Source organism: Podarcis raffonei, chromosome 1 (genome assembly GCF_027172205.1).
Source record: "Podarcis raffonei isolate rPodRaf1 chromosome 1, rPodRaf1.pri, whole genome shotgun sequence".
NCBI lineage: Eukaryota > Metazoa > Chordata > Lepidosauria > Squamata > Lacertidae > Podarcis > Podarcis raffonei.
Genome location: NC_070602.1, coordinates 96537240 through 96546906, shown reverse-complemented (window position 1 = coordinate 96546906; position 9667 = coordinate 96537240).

The following is a 9667-nucleotide window of genomic DNA, read 5'->3' as shown; positions in this document are numbered from 1 at the left end:
TCTTCGTTCAAGGCAAGCTTATTGTGGAGATAGACTAAGTGATTAAAAGAGCTACAAAATAATCTGGTGGAGAAGAGGCAATGCAAATGTTGTTGCTATGGAGAAAAAGCCAAGGAACGTGACTAGGCAGCAGAGCATGCTTGATTCTGCATGGCAGGAAAAGGTGTTTCCATGCCACCTGAGGGCAGTTTAGGGCAAAGTAACAAATCTGGATTTGTGCACCTTATGGGGGGAAAGTATCATCCACTGAACCAGCCAATTGATTATTGATTTGTTTATGCAGCTGGCATGATTGATGTGGTGGCACCAATAAGAACCCTAAACACATGCCTGTTCTGTAATGTTGCCCTTCATAGAACAGATGCTGATTTCACTGAAACAAGATTTAACCCAGTCATTGGTTGTGAGCTTTCCTTTCTCCCTCTGTATGTGTGTGTGTATAATGTGAGAATCCGTAAGAATAATGGTCTAGTCCTTTGAGCTGCTGCTGTGTGGTGTGCATGTGTATATAATTCCAGCTTTACAACAGAGATTACATCATGTGTGTGCTTGTTTTGTTATTGCTATCTCATATCTTCAGTAGAAAACCTTGAATCAGGATACAGTGAAGAAGCGCATAACTTTAAAAATATATAGTCCACTACGTTTTACTTTCTGTCAAGTTTAAGGTCATGACAGAAGGTATTTAATCTTTGCAGTTAATGGATGATGCCATCTAGTGGCAAAGCCCCTAACCAAACATTTGAGGCTGCCTTTATGTTTGATTAAATCAAGGCACCTCTAGGTGGCAGTTCCTCCAGTAACCTGAGTGGTAGCAACACAATAAGTACATCAAATAAGTGCTTTTTTGTAGAAATGGCTAGAAATTGAATGGCTGGTTAGGTACTACTTTTACTGTGGTATTTGTTTGGACTAGTAGCACCACTGTTTTTTGTTAACAGCACCCATCTGGTGTGCTAATCTGTGAACATGTGGCTTGCTGAAGCACTAGGGAAATCAGTCTACAGTGGTACCTTGGGTTACAGACGCTTCAGGTTACAGACTCCGCTAAACCAGAAATAGTACCTTGGGTTAAGAACTTTGCTTCAGGATGAGAACAGAAATTGTGCGGCGGCGGTGTGAGGCCCCATTAGCTAAAGTGGTACCTTGGGTTAGGAACAGTTTCAGGTTAAGAACGGACTTCCAGAATGAATTAAGTTCTTAAATCGAGGTACCACTGTACTGCAAATGCAACCAATACTCCTAAGAACATATGTCTAAGAACATAAGAACGGCTCTGCTAGATCAGGTCAAAGGCCTATCTAGCTTGGCATTGTGTTCTCATATTGGCAAACCAAGTGCCAATAGGAAGCCCATAAGGATGACCCTGAGTGTGACAGCACCAATCATCAGTCTCATCAAATGCTCTAATATTTTGTGTAGAAACACTATACCGTTGTTAATTTCTCTCTCTCATAGTTTCCACTTCATCTTTAAAAAGGATGTTGGCATTTCAGAAATATTTTGACCTTCAGTACCAACCAACCAAGTTGAATCTCAGCAAATTTATATTTACAAATTAATGATGAGTAGAAGACAAAATCATGCATTCAGGTTATCTTTTTTTCTGACTCACCTATAGTAGCCATCAGGGCAGAGACAGAGATTAAGTGGTACTGTTAAGGGACGTTTTTAATGTTTAATATTTTACAGTGGTACCTCGGGTTACATACGCTTCAGGTTACATATGCTTCAGGTTGCAGACTCTGCTAACCCAGAAATAGTGCTTCAGGTTAAGAACTTTGCTTCAGGGTGAGAACAGAATTTGTGCTCCGGCGGCGTGGCAGCAGCAGGAGGCCCCATTAGCTAAAGTGGTGCTTCAGGTTAAGAACAGTTTCAGGTTAAGTATGGACCTCCGGAACGAATTAAGTACTTAACCCAAGGTACCACTGTATTGTGTTTTTAATATTCTGTTGGGAGCCGCTCAGAATGGCTTGGGGAACCCAGCCAGATGGGTGGGGTATAAATAATAAATTGTTGTTGTTGTTGTTGCTGCTGTTATATCTGCACACAGTCATGTTCAGTTGTATAGACTGAAATCCTATACAGTGAAGTTGGGACCACTGAACAGAGGGGCTGTCACTTCCACGTAAATATTACATAGATTAAACTGTATCATTTGCTCCTTCTTCCATCTAGGTTAATTTAAGTGCCAATAATTTGGTTTGCCTGATGCTGTAGGTTAAGGTATGAATCGAATTCACTCACTTAAGCTTTGTGCAGCAATGTAGCTGTGAAACAGTGAGAAGCCTTGAACACGATGCAGCACACAAAAAGGTACACATCTGCTGTGTATCCAGCAGTAACCATTTTCTAAATTCTGAATTTAGCTCAGCCTGTCTAGCTTGGGACATTGTCTTGTGGCAGCTTGTTTAGATTTCTAAAAGCTTGTTAATTTTTTAATTTTTAAAAACATTCTCACAGGTACATATACCACGTGCTGTTTTCACATTTAATTAAATGACAATTAAGGGCAAGTTAATCCATTGCAAATTAGGCTTTGTGGGTTGCCAGCATAAGTCACACACTCAGTGTTTATGGCACTTCTGCTGTTATCCTTTTCAAATTTAACAAGTGTGGTGCCAAGAGGAAGAGAGGAAGGAACAAGCAGCCTGACAAAACAAGAGATGGAAACTAAGAGATGCAGAATCTAAAGTAATAGGTTGAATGATTTGGAAGCTACATTTTTAAGGACAGGTGATGCACGCAGAAGAGACACTAGTTTTGTTTTTAAAGCCTAGGTCAATAGCAGGCGTAGGCAACCTAAGGATGCGGCCCAATCGCCTTCTCAATCCGGCCCGCGGACGGTCTGGGAATCAGCATGTTTTTACATGAGTAGAATGTGTTCCTTTTTAAAAAATGCAACTCTGGGTTATTTTTGGGGCCTGCCTGGTGTTTTTACATGAGTAGAATGTGTGCTTTTATTTAAAATGCATCTCTGGGTTATTTGTGGGGCATAGAAATCCGTTCATTCCCCCCCGCCAAAAAAAATAGTCCGGCCCACCACATGGTCTGACGGACGGTGGACCAGCCCACGGCTGAAAAAGGTTGCTGACCCCTGGTCAAGAAGGTCATGATGAACAGCTAAAAGAGAAGTCTTAAAAGGCAGCAGACAGTGTAAAATGAAAATATAGCTAAGTAACAAATATAGTTAAGTAACAACTAAGATGCACCTGTTGTGCGTTGGACTGCTTCCTAGATGTCAGGCTCATCTAGCTCAATGTCTGACTGGCAGCAATCCTGCAGGACGTTAGAGAAGTGCCTCTCTTTCCCCGATGCTGAGATTTGAACCTGGTAATTTTTGCATTCAAGTCATTCCCTCTATTCATGAGTGACGCCTTCCCCCACTTATTACACAAACAGCTGTAGGAGAATTAACATATTGGGGATGTCTATATATATTTCATATTGGGGATGTCTGGATATTTCAAAGCGTTGAAATTATTCTAACTCTCCTACCTTTGTTATGTAATTTAATGGATGCTGGACTTCACCAATGACTTCTGAATCGGCAGCTCTGAACTAGCACAGGAGACATCCTAGGTATATGAGAAGTCTTTCTTTGAACCTCAAATGCATTCCCCCCCCCCCCCGGTTATTCAAACCAATTGTGTTATTTAAATTATTTATATACCAACTTTTTTAATTAAAAAAGTACAAAGCCAACCACAGGAATATAACATAATATAAAAATAATTTTAAAAAGCATGTCCTCATAGCCCCATTTCAATTTTAAACTTCTATAATAGAGTATCAGAAATTTGGGGGTATTGGTGGCTTGAAGTTTCATGGAAACAGACAAACAGAAAGACAGATAGGCAGAGGTGACAGGCAGGAAGTATTAGTATATGGTCCAGAGGAACTGGGAATTTTTTTTAGGACACTAACATTTTCAGCAACATGAGAGCTGTAAAATACCTTTCTGAAATTATAAGAAGTCTGCTATTTAATGTTATATGACTTTGCTCTATGTTGCACATTGCAAATGCACATTCATATGTAACTTTCAAGATTTGTCCATTTTGCTTTCTGAAAGCGTTCCATTGTTGGAAAGAGTCATATGTGCAACTTATGATTAGGCCTCATAAGCAGGCATAACAATTTGGAATTTCAAGGAAGGTTGCTGCTGTTGTTTTGTAAAAAAAAACTTGTTATAAAACCACCACCACCAAGACCCTTGTGAGCTTAATCCAAAAACTTCTATCATAATAAGTTTGGATCGAGTAGTGGGTTTGTTGGGGAAGGAGTAGGACGTGTACCTTGCAGCTGATAGGACCGGAAATGTTTTTAAAGGATCCCTTCCTGACAGTGAAAAAGTAAAGGGAAGTGGCCCGTACCAAGCAGACTGCCTGTGAATCCACTGGTGGCAAAGCTCCACATAAACAGCTGGCTGCCAAAGCTGCTAGGAAAAGCACTCCCTCTACTAGTGGAGTCAAGAAACCTAATCGCTACAGGCCTGGTACTGTGGCACTGCGAGAGATTTGTCATTACCAAAAGTCCACGGAACTTTTGATTCGCAAGCTTCCATTCCAGAGGCTGGTAAGGAATGAGTGAGGCAGGGAGCTCTGAGTACCACACACTAGCACCCTGCTAGTTTGTGTTAACCACAGCTGAACATTAGCTGTGGCTTAACATGAATTGTGAACACAGCCATTGAATTCAAAGCTTCATCTCTAAAAAAAAAAAATTAAAGGGTTTTTCTGTGACAGCCCATTTTTCAGAGGTTCATAATGTTATGTCAAACTTTCTCAGTTATGCCACACTTGATATTTAATTTCTAGAGCTATATAATACCAACCCAGTTTCTCAAACAACGCCCAGAGCTCATGTTTGGATTTTTATTTTATTTTTTACATTTCACAGTGACCACTAAAATAAATTAAGTTGATTGCATGTGAGGTCCCTCGAGCCAAGTACTCAATTGGCCTTTGTAGTATCTGTTCATAACTGGAGATGTTTGTTCTTTAAAAGCTCTGTTGCAGTGAAAGGAGATATTGTTTCTGCATCAGGTGCTTGCACATTTCACTCTCCTTGTGTTAGATTCAGGGCTGTCTTAAGCATATGCAGCACTGGGGTGCAAAGATCCAGCTGGCGCCCCCCTCCCAGGTTGCCCAGGTGTGCAGGAGGGGGGAGCTGGCCAGCCGCCTCAGCGTCTTGCTGGCTCAGTCGCCCCCAAACTCCTGGCGCAGAGCTGCCTAAGCAGAAGAGCCCGCCACGGCACTCCAACTGGACGGGCTCTTCCCCGGACTCAACTCTCGGGCCCCGGACTCTTGGCCTTGCGCCCCTGAGAGCCCAGCGCCCAGGTGCCCTGCACCCCTAGCGCCTATGGGTAAGACGGCCCTGGTTAGATTGCAAAAAATCCTATTTCAGATGACATGGACTGCGAAACAGGAAGTGTTATTTGACTCAATATAGACCCAGTGAAGTGAATGGACTTAAATGGCTAACTGAAATCCAATGATTTTAATGGGTCCACTTGAAGTATGGCTACAATAACCTAACCTCACTTAACTGGGAGCACAGTACAGTACTTGCATTTCCTGTTACTCTAACGAAGTTTGATAACATCTTGGCTGTTTCTTAGTGCAGACCCCGGTCATTGAGCTTGAGCTTCTACAGCTGCCATGAACCACCACTGGCAGGATTGGCAGCAACAGCATCAGGTTTGTTCTATGCTTATGACAATATGTTTTCTCTTGTTAATTACCGTATGCTGATTTAAATGTGCACTTTATATTTGACTTCTTTTAGTAATGTTTTGTTTGGAAATGTTTAAGATAATTTTTCTGTTATCTTTACTGTGTTAAATGTGCAACCTCCTTTGTAATGCTTTGTTTTGAAACCTTTAGGAGAATATTTTACTTTCTTTAGTAATGTTTTATCCTGGATTGTTTTATTTGATGTTCTAATGTGTTGTAAACTTTCAGATTTATTCTTAAAAATATGAAGCAGAAATAATGAGAATAATAATATCTAAAATCACTACGATGAAGATTTAAGACATTTTTAAATATAAACGTAAGCTGATAGGATGACAAATACCATATTCATTGCTTATGGCAAAAACAGAAAGTACTACACTAACATGTTGCACATTTAGCACCCTCAAATCAGGGCTGTTTCTGCTTCAGTGTCCTAAGAAAGAAAGTAAATGACTAGTAATAAACTTGTTTGACCACTTAGCATCAAAATACACTAAAGTGGTAAGTGTGCTCTTAGGGAACTGAGCAATGTGGAAAGACAAACAAACCATTTTCAGGCACCTGTGATGCAACATTTGGTTTCTCTGTATTATAATGACCTGTATAAATATTGTCAACAGAAAACTACCTGACGCATATTCTAAAACACACCTGGGGAATTTTTTTCCTGGTTTGCTTGCATAACAGCCTCTAGCCCCTCCTTTTCTTTTAATGTTCTTCTTCAAAACTCTTCCTAGGGAACAAATGAAACTCCACTGATCATAAGACTGAATCTAAATATCCAGTAAAGATAACAGATTTTTGGATAGCCCATTCCTGGAAGCTGGTAAATTCTGATGAATTTCAGAATGCACTGAGGGAAGCTTCCAGCTTGTGTGGCATTGGCTGGTGCTTTTCTTGAAGCTCTGGTTGATCTGTGGAATACAGGGATAACTCAGGTGGTTGGCAGGATCACTCCAAAGCAGCATCTCTTGCTTAGCAGAGCTTTACTGCTCCTTGGTATGCACTTAAGCTGATGATGTTGAAGCAAGCTGGCAGTGGAGGCTGGTCCATTGGGGCTAGTGGAGCATCAACCTTGTCTTCCCTGCATCTGCCTGACCAGGGCAGTCTCAGTGTTGTCCTCGTAGAATTCAGCAGGGAGAAAGATGGGAACAAAACTAGAGATAGTTGAATCTGCCTCTCATTGGCTCTGGCTCTATCTACTGTTGGGCTTTCTGTCTTCCAGCCTACTAGTTCCAATGGGCACAAGTCACCACTCCAAGTTAGAAACATCTGGAATCAAGTGGAGGGAACAAGTGGAGGGAACACAACTGAACATTGGTATGAGCTCATTATTAAGATTACTCCATGGCTGTGATGATGGTTGAAGATGCATATTTTTCTTCACAAGCCACTCAGTGTTCTCCGGCAGACCTTTTCCTGGTAAGTCAAGGCTTGTTAAAATCATGCCCTAGTATGAAGTAGTCAACCCCTCAGTGGCATGCTGTGACATGTTTGCAACTGGTTTTGAGAGTAAAATTACTTGTGTCCATCACAACTTCATTGTATGACACCTTGAGAGATTTTTTTATAGGTGTATAGTAAGTATTACATACATACATACATACATACATACATACATACGGATGCAATCTGCTATAGTCCTTTGTATAGACCAGGCTTCCTCAACCTCAACCCTCCAGATGTTCCCATCATCCCTGACCACTGGTCCTGCTAGCTAGGGATCATGGGAGTTGCAGGCCAAAAACATCTGGAGGGCCAAGACTGAGGAAGCCTGGTATAAGCACAGCACAAAGTGCAATCCTATACACGTCTACTAAGAAGTAAGTCCAATTGGGTTCAGTGGGGCTTACTCCTAGGCAGTGGCAGGTGCCCATTGGGGCTGGTGGGGTGGAAGGCAACCTCCATCAGCCCCAGTCAAGTGTGGCCAATGCTCAGGAATTATGGGAGTTGTAGTCCAGCAGCTTCTGGAAAGCCACAGGCTCCCTGTACCTGCTTTAGTGTCCTCCTCCTATATCAAGGGAAATACTGCAATACTAACAGCAAGACAACATGTAATAAAGAACACAGTCACCATATATTTACACTTGCATCCTGTCACAAGGAATATTTGTCCCACTGGTCAATACCCCCCCGCCGCATCAAATAAACATTTAATATGCATAGGTCTTTGAAAATTTAAAACAAACCAGCTTCTAGCTCAACCTTAATGTTTTTTCCTCGATTCCATTTCCCTATTTAATAAACTTATATTTGAAAGCTCAGCTGAATGTATCTCAAGGATTAGTATTTAGGATTAAGAGATATTATATATATTTAAGCCATTGTTATAATAGTCACTAACAAACGGTCCCAAATGGCTGCTGTAAAAGCATTGCTGAAGTTCTGCCATTAATGAAAATTGCTGACTTTAGAAAACCATCCACATCCTCATTCAGACAAGCTCAACAGGATGGATTTGAACTACATTTATTTTTAAACCCACTTTTCTTTATTCTTCACATCTAGTAACTGCTAACAATCAAATCACAAATATTTAGTTGATGTATCAAATAATAAAATAATTGATGAGTACTTAGGACCTGATCCTGACTAGCTTCAGTTGAAGGCAAACAGAAGTCCACTTCAAACTATTTATTTTAAATATAAGTACTAGGAAGTGTGTGTGGATGAGATTAGCCTCCATAAGAGAGGATCTTAGGCAGAAAACAGTACACAGATCATAGAATTGCAAAGTTGGAAGGGACTATGAGGGTCATCTAGTCTAACTCCATGCAATGCAGAAATCTTTTTGCCTAGTATGAGGCTCCTGAGATCAAGTGCTACCAACTGAGCAATCTAACCACATATTCAAGCCAGGGAAATATCTGGAAAAGGCATAAACTGGACATTTCTTAGTTTTCCCCTACCAGATGGATGACAAAACTGACTAGAAGGGTGAGGCCTGTTGCAGCTTCAAAGGCAGATATTGCTAGGAATAGAATTGGTATAATAGCAATAGTTGGAGTGTTGGTATTGAGGTAAATATGGCTGTTATTAGGTATAGGGCTAATATTATACACTCAATACAGATTAGGATGGACATAAGGTGGATTCAATGGAAGAATAACCCTAAAAGGCTCAGCAGAAACGATGTATTTAATAAAAAGAGGACTGTTGACATGTCAGGGGTTCTGATGTGGTCAGAATTTACTAAGTTGAAATTAGTGGTCTTTGGTTAGACTAACCTCTTATTCAGCTCAATCTAAGCCGCCTGTGTTCATTCATAAATAGGACCCGTAGTTAAGGCTGACTTCAGAGACAATGGACAAGAACCTTTCTCGTGTTGCTGGATAGGAGGACAGAGACTAGGGCAGTATAAATAAATTATAATTATAATAATTTTGTTACGCAATAGGAAATAGGAAATAGATTGAAAGACACATGCCTTAGCCTTTTTTGCCAGATACAGACCCTTTAAAAGCCATTTCTGTATTCACCTAATATCCAAAACAAACATTTTATACCAGGAATTTTAAGGTGTTAAAGGGTTCATTACTAAGTTAAAGTGCATAAATCTGTGAAATAATTCCAATTACCCTTTCCAACAATCCACATAGAATAATAATAAAAAAAATCTGAGGGGAAAACCATGCATTTCAAATGTTGAAAACATTTTATTAATCCTGGCATGTATTAAGTACCATCTAAAAATGCTAAAGAGACAGTCTCTGGAACAGTGTTTCAGCTTGTTTTGGAGTAATTAAAATCTGGTGTGGGCGTATTTGGGGCTCAGTTTTACAAATGGAAGACCAGATAGAGGATGTAGCCAGGAGCATTTGACCAGCTATGCTCATTTCTGAGGAGGCTATAACTTTGCATGAAAAAACATGCCTTAGGTACAACTAGGCTGGATTAATTAAACACACAGTACATGGGGCTTTATT